Source organism: Callithrix jacchus, chromosome 5 (genome assembly GCF_049354715.1).
Source record: "Callithrix jacchus isolate 240 chromosome 5, calJac240_pri, whole genome shotgun sequence".
Taxonomy (NCBI): domain Eukaryota; kingdom Metazoa; phylum Chordata; class Mammalia; order Primates; family Cebidae; genus Callithrix; species Callithrix jacchus.
The window spans coordinates 82,444,636-82,469,679 of record NC_133506.1 but is presented as its reverse complement, the minus strand read 5'-3'; the positions used below and the strand labels follow the sequence as shown (position 1 = coordinate 82,469,679).

At 42.0% G+C, this 25,044-nt stretch overlaps 1 protein-coding gene and 1 pseudogene across 1 annotated transcript in view; both read left to right on the top strand.

Annotated features, from left to right (window-relative positions):
- The window catches only part of LOC144582812 (uncharacterized), a 49,028-nt gene extending 24,674 nt beyond the window's left edge, over positions 1-24,354 (top strand). The window contains exon 5 of the mRNA XM_078375415.1: positions 21,239-24,354. The gene's annotated coding sequence lies outside the window, so the exon portion shown is untranslated. The remainder of the gene's footprint in view (positions 1-21,238) is intronic.
- On the top strand, positions 8,102-9,551 carry LOC100389909 (Y-box-binding protein 3 pseudogene; annotated as a pseudogene).
- Positions 24,355-25,044: the final 690 nt, after the last annotated feature.

Sequence of the window (25,044 nt, the reverse complement as noted above, 5' to 3'; positions counted from 1 at the left end):
TGATAGGGGCCAAGAAGATGGCCCCAAAGGTTGAGTGGTGGTCTATTGAGGAAGCAAAGAAGGTTATAGCTTTAGATGATCAGAAACAATGATTAAAATTAAGTCTTTGCATTTGAAGGGGCCTATTTCAATTTACTGGGTAATAAGACATATGGAATGTTTCATCCATCCTACCATGGATAAGATATTGTCGTGGAGTCAGATTTCATTAATATCTGAGATTCCTATAGTGTACCAGGCATGGTTCTAAGTGCTTTTTCACATGAGTCAAAAGCCAGATGTGGAGCTTCCTCTGTTGTGCAAGTCAAGCCCTTCTTCTTTTGTTTTGGGGAACAGGTGGAACATGGGGATAGGGTGGGACAGGGGTCAGGAGGTTAAACTGCCTACTGCCCAATCTTCACCCATAAACCCTAAATGATTAGTGTCTTTTCTCCAAAAAAAAATGGAGCCTTATTCTGTTTCCGACATTAAGAATTGAGTTTGTTTCATAACTGGCTGTTTATTTCCTACTGTCGGATTCAACAGTGTGCAGGTATTGTACTGGTTTATCTCACATATCTCTTTCTGTAGTACTCATATAATTTAACCTAGAATATATCCACACTTATGGCATATTGAGGCAATTTATGACAGACTTCTTTAACTGTACTAAACCCTTGGTATAAATAATCACTCAAGAAAGCCCTGTCACTCTGGTGTAAACAGTAATGCCTCCTTGGTATTTTATAGACGAGGCATCGCATGTAATTTCTGGGCTTATGCTTTTGTAAGTTCTTTGCATTGACTAGTTTACTGTCAACTTTCCTTTTTATTTGAGTTTAGGTCTCTTAACATATCTAACATGCAACTACCAACTGAAATTTGAAGCCAGGTCTTTTTGGGATTTTTTTTTGTCAAAGGTTTAAAAATTATTTTGACCCATGCAAGGCTTTTGCCAACAAAAGTTAAGTCCTTCGGGCTCCAGTGCCAATATCTTGTCACTGAATAGATTGGAGAATAGGGCATGCATACTCTGAAATGAAGTCTGTGGCGGGATATAAAATTGTACTTTGGAACTGGGTGCAGTGGCTCACGCCTGTAATCCCAGTACTTTGGGAAGCCAAGGCAGGCGGATCACAAGGTCAAGAGATTGAGACTATCCTGGCCAACATGGTGAAACCAAATCTCTACTAAAAGTACAACAATTAGCTGGGCATGGTGGTGCATGCATGTAATCCCAACTACTCGGGAGGCCGAGGCAGGAGATTCACTCGAACCTGGGAGGCAGAGGTTGCAGTGAACCGAGATTATGCCACTGGACTCGAGCCTGGGCAACAGAACAAGACTCTGTATCAAAATAAATAAAATAAAATAAAATAAAATTATGCTTTATAAACTGAGTTTACTTTTGTACTCATATTTTCTTATCACATTTTGTTCTCCCTTAGTATTGTATGTGGCAAATAAGTGATTGTTAGTATTAAAAAATAAAAGATCTGAAAAAAAGATAGTGTTGACAAGACAGCTGAAGGAAACAACACAAAAGAAGCACTACTGATGAGAAATATTATGAACAATTATTTATTATAGAAGCAGAGGATGTGTTTAATTTAGAATAAAGCAAGAGTGAAAGATAGTTGTCTTTTGTAGCATTTCAACTGGATTAAGTTATGGAAATTGTTCCATAACCTTTTGGGCAGTTATGTAATAGAATGTAGTTCAAAATTTTTATTTTTCTATGAAATACTTTTAGTCATAGGTGTAGCCCAAAAGTGGTGCCTGAACTTTCTAGGTTACATTGTTTAAGAGCTATTTGATGATTTGGCTGATTCTTTGGTCACAGACAAAATTTAGCTCCTGGGGAAAATGAATGGGGTCTAATATTTCCTGTCTAGAAGGTTCGATCAGTACATTTAGTCAACCAACAAATACCGACCAAACATTACCTTCTAGTTATACTAGCTGTAAATACCATAAGACATGATAAGACATGGCTCCTGACCTTCAGGGTTACTTTCTGTTCCCCTAAGTCTTGCTTTTTTTAACTGCTGTAAACCTTTGAAGTTTCCTTGAAGCCAAGGATGATGTTTTCTACTTCTGTGTACTCCTTTCACGCTTAAATTATGTGATCAGTCTAAATATTGAATTAAAAATTGTTTCAACCTCCTTGTGAGTAGGAAGTCTCACTAATTTTTTGTAAAAGTACTTGGTGCAGGGTATAATGGCATTTTGTTAACATTTGGAAATATAAGATCTCGGTTTGAGTTTGGCACTACTATCTCCTGTAAGTAAAGGAACAAGGTACCATTACTGAATTATTTTTCTCAGCAATAAATGGCAATTAAAATCTCAGCTGCTTATCTTCTTAAAGAGTAGTTATGAAGACAAAGTAAGTGAACTCACATTATACAAGCTGTAAATATGCCATATATGCTTGTTTATTAACACCTATTTGTAGTACACAGTTATTTTAACTGAATTAGAGATAATCCATCCTTAGGACTTCCAAGATTAACAGCAGGAGTCGTCAATATGCTTTATATGTGATAGATGCTGGACTTCAGGATCTGTGCTTTTGATATTATATGTCTTTTAGGGCCCCTAAATCCCTAATATTGGTGTCTGTTTCACTAATTCTGAGCTCACTAGTCATCTCTACTTGTGAGTCTAACTTCTGAAAAATCTAACATCTAGAAAGAGCCTCAGTCACTCAATAGTGGTGTTGGGACAACTGAATAACAACCCAGAATTTTAAAAGCTGGATCCCCATTGTTGTTCCTTACCCCACACAGATTCCAGATTAATGAAAGGTTTAAATGTAAAAAATAAAATTACAGGGGGACCGATCTAAGATGGCCAATCGCTAACATCTCGGGACTGCAGCTCTCAGTGAAGGCGCGGAGAACTAGACGTCGCCACACTTTCAGACAAATTCTGGTGGCTCACGGAGCAGAAGATCCCCAGTGGAGGAATCACACGGGTTGCCAGGGCGACTTTCGTGGCCGGTGCAGCTGTTCCGCCGGTGCCTCGGAGCAGAATAAACAGGTTCGGAGGACCCACAAGGGCCCCCAGCCGACACCAGAGCCCAGCGCAGCGGCTGTGACAGCATCTCAGCGTGGCAGCGCTCGGCGCAGAGTAAACGGGACCGGTTCCCCTTCTGACCAAGGTTTGGAGCCCCGGGAAGGCAGAGTCGCCCACTATGGACACAAGAAGGAAGCCAGACAAGAGAATCCTGGGCAGAAAAGCACCATCAGTTTTAACGCCGCTGCTCTGGCCCTGGGAACTAACAACCTGGACGCCCACTCAAGAGACCTAAAGTTGGTAAATTCAAAGACCACAGGAGGATAAACTTACAATGACGGGAAGAAACCAGCATAAAAAAGCTGAGAATACTCAAAGTCAGAAGCCTCTCCCTCTAAAGATGATCACAGTTCCACATCAACAATGGAACAAGGCTTGATGGAGAATGAGCACATCCCAATGACAGAAGTACTCTTCAAGGAATGGATAATAACAAACTTCAGTGAGTTAAAAGAACATGTTGTAGCCCAACGTAAAGAAACTAGGAACTTTGAAAAAAAGTTTGATGAAATCCTATTGAGAATAGACAATTTAAAGAGGAGTATGAGTGGAATAACAGAACTGAAGAATACAATATAGGAACTCCGAGAAGTTTGCGCAGGTTTAAACACTCGAATTGTTCAAGCAGAAGAAGGGATATCAGAGGTCAAAGTCCAACTTAATGAAATAAAATGCGAAGAAAAGATTAGAGAAAAAAGGATAAAAAGGAATGAGCAAAGTCTCCAAGAAATGTGGGACTATGTGAAAAGACCAAATCTATGTTTGATAGGTGTACCTGAATGCGACAGAGAGAATGAATCCAAGATGGAAAATATCCTTCAGGAAATTATTCAGGAAAATTTTCCTAAACTAGCAAAGCAGGTCAATATTCAACCCCAGGTAAGACAGAGAACACCACAAAGATATTCCTCAAGAAGAGCAACCCCAAGGCACATAATCGTTAGATTCACTAGGGCTGAAACAAAGGAGAAAATACTAAGGGCAGCCAGAGAGAAAGGTCAGGTTACCCACAAAGGCAAGCCAATCAGACTTACAGCAGATCTCTCAGCAGAAACTCTACAAGCCAGAAGAGAGTGGGGGCCAATATTCAACATCCTCAAAGAACAGAACCTTCAGCCCAGAATTTCATATCCAGCCAAACTAAGCTTCACACTGAAGGAAAAATAAACTCTTTTATGAACAAGCAAGAACTCGGAGATTTTATTACCACCAGGCCTGCTTTACAAGAGCTTCTGAAAGAAGCATTATACACAGAAAGAAACAACCAGTATCAGCCCTTCTAAAAATATACCAAAAAGTAAAGAGCACCAACATAAAGAAGAATTTACCACCAGCGAATGGATAAAACAGCCAGTTAACATCAAATGGCAGTAACCCTAAGTTTAAATCGACTAAATCCCCCAATCAAAAGACACAGCCAAAACCCAACAGCATGTTACATCTAGACCTGTTTCACAGGCAAGGATACACAAAGACTCAAAACAAAGGGATGGAGAAAGATTTACCAACCAAATGGAGAGGGAAAATAAATAAATAAATAAATAAATAAATAAATAAATAAATAAATAAAAAAGCAGGAGTTGCAATTCTCGTATCGGATAAAATAGATTTTAAAGCAACAAAGATATAGTGGTAAAAGGATCAATGCAACAACAAGAGCTAACGATCCTAACACCCAGATACATAGAGACTTAGACACAATGAGATAGAAAATTAATAAGGATATCAAGGACTCGAACTCAGATCTGGAACAAGTAATAAATATTTATAGAGCTCTCCACTTCAAATACACAAAACAAACATTCTAGTCAATACCACATCACACATACTCATAGGTTTAAATGAAACCGATTGGCCATTATTAATACTTTTTTTTTTTTTAAAGAATAAAGCAGTATTTCCACTCACTCTCCCTCTTTCTCTTCCTCTTTCTTCCTCTCCTTTACTTTTTTTTCTTCTTTCCTTCACTCAAAAAAAAAAGAAATCAACTTGTAAACCTCTAGATCCAGGTCGGCAATGTCTCTCTCATTGCTTGAATTCCTTCCTTCCCTTCCCTCCCTCCCTCCCCCCTTCCTCCCTTCCTTCATCCCTCCCTTCCTCAAAAAAATAAATAAATAAAATAATAAAATTATTAGGATGAACAATGGTAGAATTATCTTAAAAATATATCTGAATAAGAAAAGGTTTTCTAAGCTTAACCCACAACTTAGAAGCCATTAAGTAAAGGATAAGACCAGGCACAGTGGCTTATACCTGTAATCCCAGGACTTTGGAAGCCAAAGTGGGAGGATCACTTGAGGCCAGGAGTTCAAGATCAGCTTGGGCAACAACAAGACCCCATCTCTACAAAAAAATTAATAAATAGATTAGCTTGGCATGATGGCATGTACCTATATTACTAGCTATTTGAAGGCTGAAGCAGGAGGATCCTTTGGCTCCAGGAGTTTGAAGTTGCAGTGAACTGTGATCTTACCACTGTACTCCAGCCTGGTCAACAGAGCAAGCCTGTCTCACAAAAGGAAAGGATACATTTGGCTATTTTTCATCATCAACAAAGTCAACAAACCTACTGGGGGAAATATCTCTAATATCTCACTTTAGGCAAAGAACAGCTTTCCTTCAGGTATTTATCGGGTTGAGAAAGACCAGAGCAAGCTTGGTAAAAATTATGGGGAAAGAGATACTTATAGCCATGAGAATAAAAATCGGGGAAAACCACTACTGAGAACAACTTGGATTACTCAAAAGTTAAAATTGATGTATCTTGAATCCAGCAATTTTTTTTTTTTTTTTTTTTTTGAGAGGGTCTAGCTTTGTTGCCCAGGCTGGAGTACAGTGGCATAATCACAGCTCACTGCAGCCTTGATCTCATGGGCTAAAGTGATCCTCCTGCCTTAGACTCATGAGTAGTGAGGACTACAGGCGCACACCACCATGCCTGGCTAAGTTTTAAGAAATATTTTGTAGCGACGAAACCTGAACCCTATGTTGCCCAGGCTGGTTTCAAACTCCTAGGCTCATGTGACCCTCCCACCTTGGAATTCCACAGTGCTGAGATTACAGGTGTGATCCATCATGCCTGGCCTTGTAACTTGTGTTACTATTCAAAAAATATAATAATTTTAGAAAAGGCCCAAAGAAGGGAAGACTGAAAGCAGAGTAGGGTGGGGGGTATTTCTTTGGTTTTATTTATGTATACCTCCTTCCCAGTCTTGTTTCAGTTAGGAAATAAATGGTGAATACAGCCGGGTGAGTCCTACGTTACATAAGTCTCAACTATGTTTAGACTACATTTTATGACTAAAGGAAAATTAGACTTTTTTTTTAAATCTTTTTCTTTTTTTTTTTGAGATGGAGTCTCGCTCGCTCTGTCTCCTGGCCTGGAATGCAGTGGCTTGACCTCAGCTCACCGAAACCTCTACCTCCTGGGTTCAAGCGATTCTCCTGCCTCAGCCTCCTGAGTAGCTGGGATTACAGGCGTGTGCCACCACACTCAGCTACTTCTTGTATTTGTAGTAGTGACAGGTTTTTGCCATGTTGGCCAGGCTGGTCTTGAACTCTTGAACTCAGGTGATCCACCCACCTGAGCCTCCCAAAGTGCTGGGATTACAATGGTGTGAGCCACTGTGCCCAGCCCCTATTTTTACTTTTATACAGTATTTTTACTACACCTTTTCCATGTTTACATACACAAACACTTGCCATTGTGTTACAATTACCTTCAGTATTCAGTACAGTAACATACAGTACAGATTTGTAGCCTAGGGGTCATAGGCCATACCATATAGCCTAGGTGTGCTGTAGGCTATACCATCTAGGTTTGTGTAAGTAAATGCTATGATGTTAGCACAATGATGAAATCACCTAGTGACACATTTCTCAAGCTCCTCCTCACATGGCAAGCAATGCATGACTGCATATAAAAGCTCTTAAATAGGGATTACGTTTCTAAATTAATCTCCAAAAGAAAACAGTCATTATTTACTATATATGTTTTTTTTTTTTAAAAAAGGAGCAAAAGTCTTTCATTTCAGTGGGAACTTAATTTGGGGCTAGGGTGTTTTATTTAACTTTCTTCCCAAAGTTGCAAAGTGTTTTGAAGTTTTTCCCTGTAAAATACTTATTTTAATTCAATTTAAATAAAACCCACCAAGGAAACTTCAAGATTTAAGAAGTCTAGCTTCTGGCTGGGTGCAGTGGCTCACGCCTATAATCCCAGCACTTTGGGAGGCCGAGGCGGGTGGATCACGAGGTCAAGAGATCGAGACCATCCTGGTCAACAAAGGGAAACCCCGTCTCTACTAAAAATACAAATATTAGCTGGGCATGGTGGTGCGCGCCTGTCGTCCCAGCTACTCGGGAGGCTGAGGCAGGAGAATTGCTCGAACCCAGAAGGCGGAGGTTGCAGTGAGCCTCGATCATGCCATTGCACTCGAGTCTGGGTAACAACAGCAAAACTCCGTCTCAAAAAAGAAAGAAAAGAAGTCTAGCTTCCTGTGAAATGTGAGAGGAAGTCAGCACTGATTTCAGAAATACAATTATGATAGGTCCATCCCAAATGAGGTGATTCTTGGAATCCCTTCAGTTTTTTTTTTTCACTCCGATCCCTTCCATTTTCAATTTAATTTAATTTTTTTGAGATGGAGTTTCCCTCTTGTTGCACTCCAGGCAGGGAGTGCAGTGGCGTGATCTTGGCTCACTGCAACCTCTGCCTCCCGGGTTCAAGTGATTGTGCTGCCTCAGCCTCCTGAAAAGGTGGGATTACAGGCATGCACCACCACGCCCGGCTAATTTTGTACTTTTAGTAGAGACAGAGTCTCACCAAGTTCGTCAGGCTGGTCTCGACCTCCTGATCTCAGTGAGCCGCCCACCTCAGCCTCCCAAAGTTTGGGGATTACAGGTGTGAGCAACGGGTCCCAACCCTACTTCAATTTTAAAACCATCGCTATGCACCATATGCCTATGTCAGACACTGGAATAAGATGACGCACTTTCGGCAGTAAGATCGAGCGAGGAGCCCAAGAGCAAGCGCGCAGCCTGAAGCTCGAGTTGCCTCCTCTGCGAGACCCCACCTCGGCCGCCGCCACCTGTGTCACGGGATCTGCCCTGGCCTCCTCAAGTTGCTTCCGCCGCAAGACCCCACCTCGGCCGCTGCCGCCTGTGCCGTGAGATCTGCCCCAGCCTCCCTGAGAGCGAGCCCCGGCCGCCGCGACCACCAGCCTCGCTAATCGCTGACCAACCGCTACCAAGGCCCCGGAGGAGAGCGGAGGAGGCATGAGCGAGGCGGCTGAGGCCACCACCACCACCCTCCCACAGGCTCTGGTGGAGGGGGCCACTGCGGCTCCCCAGGACCCCGCGCCCAAGAGCCCTGCGGGCAGCGGTGTGCCCCAGGCTGCGGCCACGGGTGTCGGCCACAGGAAACCCCTGTGGGGACGTGGCCGCCACCTCTTTAGCCACCGCCACCGGCAGCGAAGATGCAGAGAAAAAAATTCTCACCACCAAAGTCCTTGGCAATGTCAAATGGTTCAACATCAGAAATGGATACGGATTTATAAATCGAAATGTCACCAAAGAAGATGTATTTGTACATCAGACTGCCATCAAGAAAAATAACCCACGGAAATATCTGCGCAGTGTAGGAGATGGAGAAACTGTAGAGTTTGATGTGGTTGAAGGAGAGAAGGGGGCAGAAGCAGCCAGTGTGACTGGCCGGGATGGAGGTCCCGTGGAAGGGAGTCGTTATGCTGCTGTTCAGCACCGTTATAGACATGGCTGCTATGGAAGGTGCCGTGGCCCTCCCCAAAATTACACTGGGGAGGAGGAAGGGAGCAGCGGCAGTGAAAGATCTGACCCCCCCTCCCCCCGCCACTGATAGGCAGTTCTTGCGGGCCCAGAATCAGCTGCACCGCCCCCAGTATCGCCCTCAGTACCGGCAGCGGCGGTTCCCACCTTACCATATGGGACAGACCTTTGACCGTTGCTCACGGATCTGACCTCATCCCAACAGAATACAGGCTGGTGAGATTGGAGAGATGAAGGATGGCGTCCCAGAGGGAGCACAACTTAAGGGACCGGTTCATCGAAATCCAACTTACCGCCCAAGGTACGGTAGCAGGGGACCTCCTCGCCCATGACCTGCCCCAGCAGTTGGAGAGGCTGAAGATAGAGAATCAGCAAGCCTCCAGTGTTCCAAACCAGCCGTCTGTTCGTTGTAAATACCGGCATCCCTACAATTACTGGCGTCGCCCACGTCCTCCTAACGCTCCTTCACAAGATGGCAAAGAGGCCAAGGCAGGTGAGGCACCAACTGAGAGCCCTGCTCCAGCCACCAAGCAGAGCAGTGCTGAGTAACACCAGGTTCCCCAGACACCTTCACCATCGGCAGGGTGACCTAATGAATTAATGACGATTCAGAAATAAAGGAAAAAGCAGCCCACGACCTTACCAACACCAAAGAAGCATCTAAGCAATAAAGTGGAAAACTAACGAAGATTTGGACATTGCAATGTTTACTGTTCTTCTTTTTTTTTTTTGAGACGGAGTTTCACTCTGGTTACCCAGGCTGGAGTGCAATGGCTTGATCTCGGCTCACTGCAACCTTCGCCTCCTGGGTTCAGGCAATTCTCCTGCCTCAGCCTCCTGAGTAGCCGGGATTACAGGCACGCGCCACTGTGCCCAGCTAATTTTTTAACTTGCTACCTTCAACATGTATCAATATGGGCCAAAAAGATATTTTTTCATCAACATTCTAATGTGTTTCTAGATTTTTTTGGACTGATTTCCCAACGTATTAAATATCAGATTATATCTCAAACTCTATTTGGCATGCAAGAAAACAACTCTAAACTGTACTACTGGTTATTAATAAGTTTAACTTCATTCACATCAAGTATCACACGAATGCTACCTAACTGGCTAAGACCTGAAATTAAGCACTGATTAACCAATTCTATAGGCTTGTCAAGTGACGTTTGTTCAATTTCCAAGTGTCCTTCCTCATACTGATCAAAGTGATTACCCTGAAAAAAGATGATTACAGATATTTTTCAAAAACAGTAAGTCAAATTTATTAACAGCCTAACCAAACTCAGGGTTATTTTAAACTTTTCTTTATTATTGTTATTATTTTTACCTAAAAAGACACTGCAATAATTCTTTTTCAGTAGGCAATCAAAACCACACCACACAGTCGGGCGAGGTGGCTCACACCTGTAATCCCAGCACTTTGGGAGGCCAAGACGGGCAAATCACGAGATCAGGGGTTCGAGACAAGCCCAACCAACATGGTGAAACCCTGCCTCTACTAAAAATACAAAAATTAGCCAGGTGTGGTGTCACGCGCCTGTAATCCCACCTACTCAGGAGGTTGAGTCAGGAGAATCACTTGAACCCGGGAAGTTGAGGTTACAGCGAGCTGAAATCGGGCTACTGCACTCTAGCCTGGGTGACAGAGTGAGACTTGGTCCCCTACCCCCAAAAAAGAAAAAAAATTATAAAAATGTATTAGGACTGGGCACAGTGGCTCACGCCTGTAATCCTAGCACTTTGGGAGCCTAAGGCAGAAAGATCACTTGAGCACAGGAGTTCAAGACCAGCATGGGGAATACAGTGAGACCCTGTTTCTACAAAAGAAAATTTTTTTAATTAGCCACACATTGTGGTTGAGCCTGTAGACCCAGCTACTCAGAAGGCTGAGGTGGGAGGATCACTTAAGCCCAGGAGGTTGAGGCTGCAGTGAGCCGTGATCAAGCCTCTGCACTCCAAGCCTGGTGACAGAATGAGACCCTATTTCAAACACAACAAAATATAGCTTATTAGGAATCTAGGCCTAGTAATATGAACTTTTATTCTCCTAACAAGTGTTGAAATTGTAAACTAAAACACTATTAACCGTTTGGGACACCAACTCTTTTGGCCTGACTACATTAGGAAGACTACACAATCTTATAAACAAAGAACCATGCTGTTTTGCCTTTTTTTTTTTTTTTTTTTCCTGAGACGGAGTCTTACTCTGTAGCCCAAGCTGGAGTGCAGTGGCACGATCTTGGCTAACCACAACCTCTGCCTCCAGGGCTCAAGTGATTGTTGTGCCTCAGCCTCCCAAGTAGCTGGGACTACAAGCATCCATCAGTCCCAGCTAATTTTTTATATTTTATTAGAGATGGCGTTTCGTCACATTGCCGAGGTAGTCTCAAACTCCTGAGCTCAGGGAATCCACCCGCCTTGGCCTCCTGAAGTGCTGGGATCACAGGTGTGAGCCACCACGCCCAGCCTGTTTTACTTTTATAAGCAATATTACATTGAGTCTTTAATAATGAAGTAAATAAGTCATAGTATTTTGAAAAATACTGCTCAATCTGATAACATTATTTTAAACTAAAACTGCTGACATTAAACTTTATATCAATTGATACCTCCCAGCTTTTCAAGAAATTAAAAATAAGCTCTTGACAGCTTCCAAAGCAACTATTCCTCAAGATGATCGGCCAAGAGAAATAAACATGCCTGTACAATGCTGTATTTGATCATAAAATCAAGCAAGGTGTCACCACAACTAAAATAAGGAAAAACAGTTTCAACAAATGATAGTTGCAGACAACTAAGAAATTCCCTCCAATCATAGTTTTCACAGATCTCCCTGCTTCATTATGAAGGAATAGCTCATAATTTGGTTTTAAATCAAAATATCAACTTTCTGGTTCCCTTCTTGTCATAAAGTATAGGGCATGAGGACTTGTGAGTCCTAATGACCTAAATCCACAATGACCTAAATCAAAAGACTAAAGACTTCGGTCTAGCCCAAATGAATTCAGTGTGTGGAATATGACAACTTCAATGTTAACCTAACAAAAAGTTACTCTGCTTTTTCAAGGTAAAATTAAAATTCTAATTGAATAAATAAAATTAAATGATGGGGAGCTCTAACATGTAATTTGCCACATTGTATCATAAATATTAGGTTTCTCTCACTAGACTGAGTCTTGTTTATCTCTTACAAACCTAATACTTAATATGGCAGCCAAACACTAGGGATCAATTAGGTGCTAAAATGGTGTGGCAGTAATGAACAAGTTCTAGAACAAGATGGCGGTGGTGATGGTCATATAATATTGTTAATGTACTTAATGCCACTGAACTGTACACTTTTATTAAGAGAAGGGGACTCGCTATGTTGCCCAGGCTGCCTTCAAAGTCCTGGGCTCAAGGAGCGCAGCATCAGCCTCTTGACCAGCTGGAACTACAGGCGCCACACCACTACACGTGGCTTGAACCATATACTTTAAAATAGTTAACGTGATCAACTTTATGTTACATGTATTTTACTGCAATAAAAATAATAAAAATAAAATTGATTGGCAAAGTCTATCCAAATAAAGAAAGGGGAAATAAAGGAGAAAAATGGAATAGCAAGGGACAAGAGTGCATTTTCCAAAGACAACAAAAGAAGGCACTTAAGAGTAGTCATTTTAGAAATGAAAAAAGGCAGTGACCAACAAATGATTTTAAAAATTTAGGCTGGGCACAATGGCTCACGCTTATAATCCCAGCACTTTGGGAGGCCAAGGCAGATGGATCACGAGGTCAAGAGATCGAGACCATCCTGGTCAACAAGGTGAAACCCCGTCTCTACTAAAAAATACAAAATTTAGCTGGGCATGGTAGTGCGCGCCTGTAGTCCCAGCTACGCAGGAGGCTGAGGCAGGAGAATTGCTTGAACTCAGAAGGCGGAGGTTAAGTGCTGGGATTACAGGCATGAGCCACGGAGCCTGGCCCCCTTTTTTAAAGTAATTAAACTTTCAGTCAGTTTGTTTAGAGAGAATCTCTCTCTGTCACACAGGCTGGAGTGCAGTGGAGCCACCACAGCTTACTGTAACCTTACTGGGCTCAAGCAATCCTCCCATCTCAGCCTCCCAAGTAGCTAGGAAAACAGGCATGCACCACACCGGCTGGCTATGTTTTTGATTCTAATTTAGGTGGTCTCAAACTTCTGGGTTCAAGTGATCCTCCTGCTTCTGCTTCTCAAAGTTCTGGGATTACAGGCGTAAGCCATCAAGCCTGGCCTAGAAGTACTTAACTTAGGACAACTATATGATAGTTTTAAACAAAAAGAGAATTGCCCCAAAATGTATCACTATCAAAGATGATATAAAGCCCAAACACAGATTATTAGAGAACTACCAAGTAATTCTACAAAAAGGAAAACGGGCACCTTCTAAGAAAAACCATTTTGGCTCATCCTTGATGCATGAAAAATCACGCAAATTTTTCCAAACAGATAATGAATCATTAGCAAAATCTTCTTTTAATCTTAGGCTTAAAGTTATTTTGGAAAATCCTTCTGTAGATAACAAACTGCTGTCAGCAAATGCCAGGTTCCAAATAAGACAATTAACAGATTTTTGAATACACAAAGCTAATTAACTTTTCAAATCATTCTGGATCTGTCAGATGCAATACAAATCAGGATTAATAATATAGACAATTCAACAAATAAATTAGTGTTTTCAATAAATGGTACTAGAACAAGGTGTCCATATGCAAAACAAAAAAAGAGCCTCAATCCATACTTTGAATAAAAAATTAACTCAAAATGCACTGCAGACCTAAATGTGACACTGAAAATGATATATTCTAGAAAAAAAAAATACAGGAGAAAATCTTTGTGGCCACAGGCTAGACAAATATTTTCTTAGAGACACCCCAAAGGCACAATCAAATACGGAATAAAAAATTGATAAGCTGGACTGGGAGAAAATATTTACAAATCATACTCCTTTTCAAAAATAATCAGAAGCCAACGAATAATAAACAAATCCATACCAGATTAAAAACTGTATCCAGAAAATACATAGAATTTTCAAAAGAGGGGGAAAAAACCCTCAGTTTTTAAAGTGGGCATAATATTTAAACAGACATTTCCTCAATGATATACAAGTGGCAAGCAAGCACATGAAAATACAATCAAGATCATTAACCATTAAGGAAATACAAACTAGAACCACAAGGTATTACCACCACATGCCTATTAAAATGGTATTTAAAAAAGAAATTCGGCCCAGCATGGTGGCTCACGCCTGGTAATTCTAGCACTTTGGGAAGCTGAGGTGGGTGGATCATGAGGTCAGGAGTTCAAGACCAGCCTGGCCAACTCAGTGAAACCCCATGTCTACTAAAAAATACAAAAGTTAGCCAGGTGTGATGGCAGGCACCTGTAATCCCAGCTACTTGGGAGACCAAGGCAGGAGAATCATTTGAACTCGGGCAGCAGGTGTTGCAGTGAGCCGAGATTATGCCACTGCACTCTAGCCTGGGCAACAGACTGAGACTTTGTCTCACTTAAAAAAAAAAAAAAAGCTAATACCACTTATTTCTTTTTTACTTGTTAGTTTGGAGACACGGTCTCCGGTCTCCCTCAGTTGCCCAGGCTGGAGTGCTATGACAGACACCATCACAGCTCACTCCAGGCTCAACAGTCCTGGGCTTAAGCAACCCACCCACCTCAGGCGCCCGAGTTGCTGGGACTAGAGGTGCATGCCACCACACCAAGCTAATTTTTGTATTTTTCGTAGACATGGGGTTTTGCCATATTGCCCAGGCTGGTCTTGAACTCCTGGGCTCAAATGATCTGCCCACCTTATCCTCCCAAAGTGCTGGGTTTACAGGTGTGAACCCTCCTCTGATAAATTTCAGATGAGCAACTTTCATACATTGCTGGTGGAACATAAAATAGTACAGTCAACTTCGGGAAACAATCTGGAAATTTCCTATAAAGTTAAGCGTACACTTTCAGTTGTTTTAATCAGGAGCCAAAAAAAGAAAAAAAAAGTTAAAACATGCACTTACTACACAACCCAGCAATACTGTCCGTAGGCATTTAACCTAATGAAAAGAAAACTCACATTCATAAAAACACCTGTCTGTGAATGTTTATAACAACTTTATTTGTACACTAGAAAATATCCAAATGTCTGTCAACTGGGAAATGACCTTCGAAAACTATGGTACGCACTCTATACAATGAGATATTACTCAGCTCTAAAAAGAAACAAATTATTCATATAAGTAATAATGGAGATGAATCTCAAATTTATTATGCCAAGTGAAAAGACGCCATACTCAAAAGCCTTCCATATATAGGACATTCTGGAAAAAGCAAAACTGAAGAAAAGGAAAAGATCAACGATTGTCAGAAGCTATACACTGGTTGTTGTGCTGGCTACACTATGATGCATTTTGTCAATACTCAAATTGTACTTTTCCTTTCACCCTTATGGTGCTGATAAACTGTACATGTAAGTGGGTGAATTTCACTGTATCTTAAGTGTGCTTTAATTTTTGAAAAAGGCTAAAATATTTCTCTATCTCCCCTCTAAAAAATGTATTTTTTGAACATTTAAATTCAAATCCTGTTCTGCAGGCAGACTGTGGTGGCTGTTACAAGAATCTATGCATGTGTTAAAATTCATAGAACTAGGCCAGGCATGGTGGCTCACGCCTGTAATCCCAGCACTTTGGGAGGCCAAGGCGGGCAGATCACTTGAAATCAGTTTGAGCTAAGTGGCCAACATCAAGAAACCCTATCTCTACAAAAAAATACAAAAATCAGCCAGGTGTGATAGTACATGTCTGAGAACCCAGGTACTCAGGAGGCTGAGACAAGAGAATCACTTGAACCTATGAGGCACAGGTTGCACTGAGCCAAGGTGTCACCACTGCACTCCAGCCTGGGCGACAGAGTAAGACTCTGTCTCAAATAAATAAATAAATAAAATAAGTGCATGTTCTTATAAGTTGGAATTAAACACTAAGAACACATGGACACAGGGAGGGGAACATGACATACAGGGGCCTGTCAGGGGTCGGGGGCAAGGGGAGGGAGAGCATTGGGACAAATATCTAATGCATGCAGGGCTTAAAACCTAGACAATGGGTTGATAGGTGCAGCAAACCACCATGGCACATGTATACCTATGTAACAAACCTGCACGTTCTGCACATGTATCCTGGAACTTAAAGTAAAATTAAAAAAAAAATTTATACCGAAAAATAAATTCATAGAAATGCGTATCAAAATAAGTCACTAATGCATGTTAATTTAAATAAAAATAAACTAAAAAACATGCACAGAACAGCTCTAGAATACATTAGATAGAAGCTTATAGAAGTTAACTCTTAGAGAGAAATGGGTGTCTAAGAGGTAAGAGGTGAGAGGGACACTATTTTTAACTACACTTTTTTCATTTTTTTCCTTTTGAATTTCACACTTACTGCATTTCAAAAAAAAATTTTTCTTTTTGAGATGGAGTTTTGCTCTTGTTGCCCAGGCTGGAGTGCAGTGGCACGATATTGGCTCACTACCCAGGTTCAAGCAACTCTCCTGCCTCAGCCTCCCGAGTAGCTGGGATTACAGGCATGCACCACCATGCCCGGCTAACTTTTTATTTTTAGTAGAGATGGGGTTTTGCCACGTTGGACAGGCTGGTTTTGAACTCCTGACCTCAAGTGATCCACCCACCTCGGTGTCCCAAAGTGCTGGGATTACAGGCATGAGCCACCACACCCGGCCTCAAAATAAAATTTAAAATATTTAATCAGGAATTTATTTTGTTTATTTTTTATTTTTTTGAGACAGTCTTCCTGTATCGCCCAGGCTAGAGTACGGTGGCACGATCTCAACTCACTGCAACCTCTGCTTGCTGGGTTCAAGCAATTCTTGTGCCTCAGCCTCCCAAGAAAGTAGTATTATAGGCATGCACCACCAAGCTTTGCTAATTTTTTTTTTTTTTTTAAAGCAGAAATGGGGTTTTGCCATGTTGGACAGGCTAGTCTCAAACTCCTGGCCTCAAGCAATTTGCCTGCCTTGGCCTCCCAAAGTGCTGGGATTACAGGCGTGAGCCATCATGCCCGGCCCAGAAATTTATTTTAAATGACGTTGACTCAAACATACATTTAGTTTTCATTTTAAAAGTTCAAAGGTAAACACAAAACAACATCAGAATATCTATTAAGGTTATATGAAAATTTTGAAAGCTTAAAGTCACAGACCACCTAATTTTCTTGCTTGTCTTCTCAATATTTGATACCAAACACTCACCCTTTTGCTACTGAAAAGTTGGCTATAAAGAATATGGGCAGACCAGGTGTGGTGGGTGGTTCACACCTGTGATCCCAGCACTTTGGGAGGCCAACTGATACATCATTATTAACTAAAGTCCACGCTGTATTCAGATTATTTTAGCATTCACACCTGTAATCCCAGCACTTTGGGAGGCCAATGTGGGTGGATCACCTGAGGTCAGGAGTTCAAGACCAGTCTGGCCAACATGGGTGAAACTCTGTCTCTACTAAAAATATAAACAATTAGCTGGGCATCGCAGCAGGCGCCTGTAATCCCAGCTACTCAGGAGGCTGAGGCAGGAAAATTGCTTGAGCCTGGATGACAAAATGAGACCCTGTTTTTTTTTAAAAAAAATAAGTAAATAAAAATAAAGCAAAGAAGACATTAGAACTGATGAGTTCTTAAAAAGAAATAAAAATCAAACAAATATATAATAAAAATTAGACAAAGATTCCCACTATGCTTCAGGACACATCATAGCACTTAAGATAAATTGAAATATTCAATTAGGCTGAAATTTAATATGACAATTATAACATTAAGTTTTTACTTTTTAAAAGTTTTTTGAAACTGTCATAGCCAAGAGATGCCTAAAGAGAAATGACAACAAAATGTAATGTGGTATCCTCTATGGGATCTTAGAACAGAAAAAGGTCATTAGGGGATAATGGAGCTGCTAGCCCATTTACAAAAGGATTAATTGAAGCCATAGCAAACAACTTCCATATGACACCATGGGGACTGGTCAATGCTAGCTAAAACAACTTTAATCACCAGTCACTACCTCCTCTGGAGGGCAGAGTTTGATAAATTATGTGAACAGCAAACCACCTTCTAATAATGGCCACTGTTATTCCTCTCCTACCCCTGACGTGGCTCTCTCAAGACTCTATTTGGGTAGAACAGTGGCCTCTGAAGGGAGAGAAATTACAGAGAGCCCATAAATTAGTTGAGGAGCAATTAAAAGCCAGCCATATAGAACCATCTAACAAGAGGCCGGGCGCAGTGGCTCAAGCCTGTAATCCCAGCACTTTGGGAGGCTGAGGCGGGTGGATCACGAGGTCAAAAGATCGAGACCATCCTGGTCAACAAGGTGAAACCCCGTCTCTACTAAAAATATAAAAAATTAGCTGGGCGTGGTGGTGCGTGCCTGTAATCCCAGCTACTCAGGAGGCTGAGGCAGGAGAATTGCCTGAACCCAGGAGGCGGAGGTTGCGGTGAGCCGAGATCGCGCCATTGCACTCCAGCCTAGGTAACAAGAGCGAAACTCTGTCTCAAAAAAAAAAAAAAAAAAAAAAAAAGAACCATCTAACAGCCCTTAGAAGGCACCCATTTTTGTCATTCCCAAAAGTCTGGCAAATGGAGACTTCTCATGACTTACAGGCTATGCAACCTATGGAGCCCCTTCAACAGGGCCTCCCTTCCCCCACAGTGATTCCTTTAATTTCCAACAAAGATTGGCCTATCATTGTTATTGACTTAAAAGACTTTTTATACTATTACTCTTGCAGAACAGGACAAAGAAAAATTTGTGTTTACATCACCAGTTATCAATAATCAAAGGCCAACTTGCCGATTTAATTGGAAAGTGCTTCCTCAAGGAATGCTGAACAGTTCTTCCACGTGTCAGTATCATGTATATCAGGGTTTGCTCCCAAGTAAAACCGAATTTCCTAACTGCAAGATTATTTATTTTATGGATGATATTTTATTAGCAGCCCCAACAGGGTCAGTACTTTTAAAGTTTATATGCCTCTGTCCAGATCATAGCACCTGAAAAATTACAAATGTCCTCTCCTTGGATACATACTAACCTCCCAGTCAGTAAGATCTCAAAAGGTTAAATTAATACTAGCAACTTACATACCTTAAATGATTATCAAAAATTACTGGGCAGTGTTAACTGGCTTCACCTCACCTTGGGCCTAACTACTGTAAATTGCAAAACCTGTTTTCTATCTTAAAAGGCAATGCTTCCCTGATTCTCCCAAGTATTTAACCCCTGCAGTAAGAAGGGAAATTGAGGAGATAGAACTAGCTATCTCTCAGAGGCAGCTAGAATGCACAGACCCAGAATATTCAATTCAATTGTTTATTTTTCCCACCAAACACTCCCCTACAGAGTTAATAGGACAGATGGCCCCAGGGCTATGCTTTCTAGAATGGATTTTTTGCTCACATACCAGGACTAAAACTCTCCCTGTATCCAGTTAGTCAGTAAAGTCATCTATTCAGGTCACAAACAATGTAATCAGTTGCTAGGTTATTACCCTGAAATCATCAGGATACCTTTAAATAAAAAGAAATTCAAAGCAGTATTGCCATTATCTATGGACCTGCAAATAGCTCTCTCTGATTACACAGGCCATATACAGCATACCTTTCCTACTGACAAATTCCTTCAGTTTTATCTTCTACTTCTGTGGTTTTGCCTACAAAAATAGTTCAATCCCCCATTATCTGATGCTTTAACACTGTTTACTGATGGCTCCGGTAAACACAGAAAAGCATGTTTTGGTAGAGACCACATAATTCCCTCATTTGATCTGGATTTACTAGCACTCAGAGAGCTGAGGTTGGAGCTTTAATATTGGCCCTGGAAACTTTTTCCTCTTAGCCCATCAATATTGTTAGTGATTCTGCTTATTCTATTTACTTACTGCAGAGCCTTGAGACAGCCCTCATTAAGTCCACTCTGGAGACCACCCTGTGTGCAACTGCTAGATCAATGCACACATCCTATTTTTATTACACACATTCAGGCCCATAGCTCACTGCCTGGTCCACTGGCTTAGGGCAATGATCAAGCAGACCTACAGGTCATGACATCACTGCTTGACCAAACCACCCAATCACATCAATTTTCCCACCAAAACTGGAGAAACTTACCTAAACAATTTCAACTTACCCAGAGACTAGCTAAACAAATTATCCTGCAATGCCCAGATTGTCAGCTCACAGGTATGGCCCCCCTCCTTCAACAGGTGTTAACCCTAGAGGGCTAGAGCCTAATCAGTTATGGCAAACAGATGTTACACACATCCCTGAATTTGGAAAACTAAGATATGTATATGTATCCATCGATACCAACACTCATCTAATGAGTGCACGTGTTCCTCCTGGAGAGTCTACTCAGTATATCATTAAACATATTTTAACTTTTGCATTTATGGGCAACCAGGCAAGCAGCATTAGAAGTGGAGCTCTTGGCCTGCCCAATAATGCAAGATCCACAAGGCAATCCAGTACATGACCCCATTTCTTTTGATGCTTATAAAGAGACAAGAAAAGGCATTAGAGATAATGAAGCTGCTAGCCCATTTATGGGCAGCCCAGAAAAATTAAAACGAATAATGGTCCAGCTTATGCCAGCTCACAATGTCAACAATTTTGTCATACATCCAACATCCAACATTGCACAGTCATCCCATATAAATTCCCAAGGACAGGCCATAATAGAACGTGCCCACTCCACCCTTAAAAATATGCTCAGAATGGTGGCTCACGCCTGTAATCCCAGCACTTTGGGAGGCCGAGGCGGGTGGATCACTGAGGTCAAGAGATCCAGACCATCCCGGTCAACATGGTGAAACCCCGTCTCTACTAAAAATACAAAAAATTAGCTGGGCACGGTGGCGCGCGCCTGTAATCCCAGCTACTCGGGAGGCTGAGGCAGGAGAATTGCCTGAACCCAGGAGGCGGAGGTTGCGGTGAGCCGAGATTGCGCCATTGCGCTCCAGCCTGGGTTGCGGTGAGCCGAGATTGCGCCATTGCGCTCCAGCCTGGGTAACAAGAGCGAAACTCCGTCTCAAAAAAAAAAAAATGCTCAGAAAACAAAAAAGTGGTAGTATAAGAACCCTGCAACGCTACTAGTACAAGCCTCATTTGCCCTTAATTTTTAAAATTTAGATGATAAATTTCAATCAGCTGTAGAAAAGCACTTTGCTAAAACCTCCCAAGACATAAAACCAGAAGTTTTATGGAAAGATATAAATAGTAATGTACGGTGTGGTCCAAATGAATTGCTAAGAGGATATGCTTGTGTTCACACCCCTTTAGGTCATCTTTGCATTCCAGCACAATGCATCAAACTATACCATGGCATGGCTAGGACCCAACCCGGTACCAGAAATGAAGAAAATGACCCTGCAGGACCCAAAGCCCCAGACAACGTGATTCCTTGGACAGCACAAGCCCCCAGATGTTACCTAAGGGACGCTGAAGACAACTCAGGAGGCTGAGCAAATCCTGCTCCGGATGCAGACACCATTCACTCCAGCTAATTTGCTCCTTGCTATTCTGTCTGTTGTACATTGTGACTCGAGTAGGGTATTAATCCTTTTTATCCTCTCGCTTTGCCTGCAACCTTTACCTGCTACACTCTATTGGGATTATATCTTAGACCCGCCTTTCTTTCGCCCTGTCACCTGGGCAGACACCCACTTCCCAGCCTCTAATAATGTAACTGCTGGGCTGGGAGGGATAGATTTACCCCAGTGGGGTCCCTCATTAATGATACACATTGGACTAAGGTGTCAGGTAACATACCTATCACTCCACTATCCTCCCACCGTGTGTAAGTTATAAGAGTTACTTTTGTCAAAGTTACTTACTGTGTACCCGCCCAAACACAAGTATGGCTACGTTATGGCCAGGGAAATGCCTTAACATTCTTGGTTGTCAGTAGCCTCAAACCGGGCCATGCAACCAATACCACTTTCCCCAACATTCCTCCCTGTGCTAAAGAACCAAGATGGGCGGGCATGGTGGCTCACGTTTGTAAACCCAGCACTTTGGGAGGCCAAGGCAGGCAGATCATGAGGTCGGGAGATCGAGACCATCCTGGCCAACATGGTGAAACCCGTCTCCACTAAAATACAAAAAAAAAATTAGCCGGGTGTGGTGGCGCACACCTGCAGTCTCAGCTACTCGGGAGGCTGAGGCGGGGAAACCACTTGAACCAAGGAAGCGGAGGTTGCAGTGAGCCAAGATCATGCCATTGTACTCCAGCTGGGCGACAGAGCAAGGCTCTGTCAAAAAAAAGAAAATAAAGAACCAAGATGGGAAAGCAATGGATTCCACTTTGGCTGGGAGGTCTGTCATGGGGAACAAGCCCGTGGCCTCCAGTTAGGCAATTATAACATCTTAGACTGGAGCCCCATGGTCATTTGCAGGGTGATCATAATGATATCTGCATCCATCATGGCATCAGTAACAGTTTCATAGCCACGCCCCATTCCCCTATGATTTTGGCCGATGGGGGGATGGGGTATCCCAAACCCTGAGTAGAGCCCATGCCATCCCAAGACACTTTATGGCACCTCGGACGTCTTAGCACCTCCCTTAACACCTGGCATGGAACATATCATAATTCCAGTATCAATTATACTATGACCTTTAATCATAATCACACAGATCAGTGCCTAATTTGCACTACCCATCCATATGTTTTCCTTATGGGAACCGATATTTCCATTACACCCCAAAACTCCACGTTTGTGACCCGAGTGCAGCGACAGGCTTGATTTGCCTCTGATGTCACTAATTACAATATATCTAATATTACTAGTGTAATGGTTTTAAGGAGACAATCTGAGGCTTCCTACCAGGCAATTTAACACACAATTGGCAAGGTTCCTCGGCTCTTGCCACCTTAGAACGTGCCCTGTCCCAGGTCAAACACAAAAGATTCATAGTTACACTTATAGCCTTTATAGTCTCAGCCATAGTCATCCTAGCAACTGCTAGTGTTGCTGTAGCATCTGCTACTAAACCAGTACAAACAGCTACCTTTGTAGATAATTTGGCCAGAAATGTGTCTAATCAACCTCTCTTACAGCAGGGTATAGATCAAAAGATTCTTGCACATCTGCAAGCCCTCAAGGCTGCCTTGGAATAGGTAGGGGAGCAACAAGATGCACTGGCATTCTGTCAGTAATTAAACTGTGACTGGGAACATAAGCCTATCTGCATGACTTCTCTACCATGGAACCAATCAATACACAGCTGGGATAAGGTGAAACACCACCTCTGGGGAACCTCTCATAACAATTTAACAGCAGACATAATGCAACTTAAAACTAAAATTGTAGGCTGGGCGCAGTGGCTCTCACCTGTAATCCTAGCACTTTGGGAGGCCAAGGAGGGCAGATCACAAGGTCAGCAGTTCAAGATCAGCCTGGCCAACACAGTGAAACCCCGCCTCTACCACAAATACAAAAATTAGCTGGGCATGGTGGCACGTGCCTGTAATCCCAGCTACTCTGGAGGCTGAGGCCAGAGAATTGCTTGAACTGGGACCCGGGAAGCAGAGGTGGCAGTGAGCTGAGATCGCGCCACTGTACTCTATGAAGCATAGGTTACATAACAAGAGGATGTAAAGAAGCTGAAAGATAAGCTAGTTTACTTAGGCCACAGAACCTGGCCTTTAATCATCTGCAGGACTGCTCTCTTCTGGGAGGGTGACCATGTTAATTATCCATAAATATGTTGACTCAAAGCCTCTGTCATTAAATCTATGCTGAATAAATGCCTGCAGTGCCAGGTGATCAGGGTGCTGACTCTTTACAGCACATTTCTCGGGATCTGTCAGCTGCTTGGTCCCCTAGCCCACTCTTTCACTAGATATCAGTGTAGGAGTGCATTTGTTCATCCAGCATTCTGCCAAGGTCTGTGGGTCGAACCCAGCAAAGACCTAGAGTATCAAAATAATTTCTTGATTTTGATCAGCACTACCTATAAAAAAGGACAAAAAAACGAAGCTCCTCTTTTCTCATTAACTCTGGAAGAATAATGTTATGTGAGCTATAAGACAAGTACTGACTTTACCAACAATGTCACTATTAAAATGTCAGAAAACTAAGCCAGGCACGACGGCTAACACCTGTAATCCCAGCACTTTAGGAGGCCAAGGTGGGCGGATCACAGCTCAGGAGTTTGAGACAAGCCTGACCAACATGGTGAAACCCTGTCTCTACTAAAAATACAAAAATTAGCCAAGCATGGTGGCACATACCTGTAGTCCCTGCTACTTAGGAGGCTGAGGCAGGAGAATCTCTTGAACCCAGGAGGCAGAGGTTGCAGTGAGCCAAGATTGTGCCATTGCACGCCAGCCCAGGCGACAGTGTGAGGCTCCATCTCAAAAAAATAAAAATAAATAAATAAATGTCAGAAAACTCTATGACTTTTTTCTATTACAACTTTAAACCTGTAAAGAAGTTTTGTTTCAATTCTATGAAACACTAAGATAAATCCTCTTTGAAATCAATGTAATTGCCAAAGAGTGGCAAGGATGGTAACAAATAATTGCAACTTCATGAGATGAGATCAAATGCATATTACAAAGACACTTTCTGGTTGCTCGAGTGACTTGCACACAGGATTGATCGTACCTCAAAACTATCACAAAAAGAAAGCAAATGGCAGGATACGCCTGTTTTCCTCACTAACAACTTTAATTCCTTACTATCTATAGTGATTACTAAATAACAGAGTTACATGCTACTAATCTATGTACAATGTCAGAAATCATTAGCTGCTTTTTCTTCCTAAATTAGGAATAAAATACTTAACACATTTGTTTAAATTCCAAAGAAATCATTTGGCACAGGAATGACCATACAGTATATGCCTTCTTTCAGCCTGGGCATATTTAACTTTTTGCATTGACTAGTACAATATGCATTAAGCACATTTGCTTAGACTTCCACAGTTAAATGGACAATTCACTTTTTATAAGTGGAAAATGATTACATCTTCTGGTATTCACTGCAATATCAAATCAATGACTTCTTTCAGTATTTGTGGTGGTCATTTGTAATTCCTTTGTTAATTACCATGAATCTGCTTTCACTTAATGCTAAATG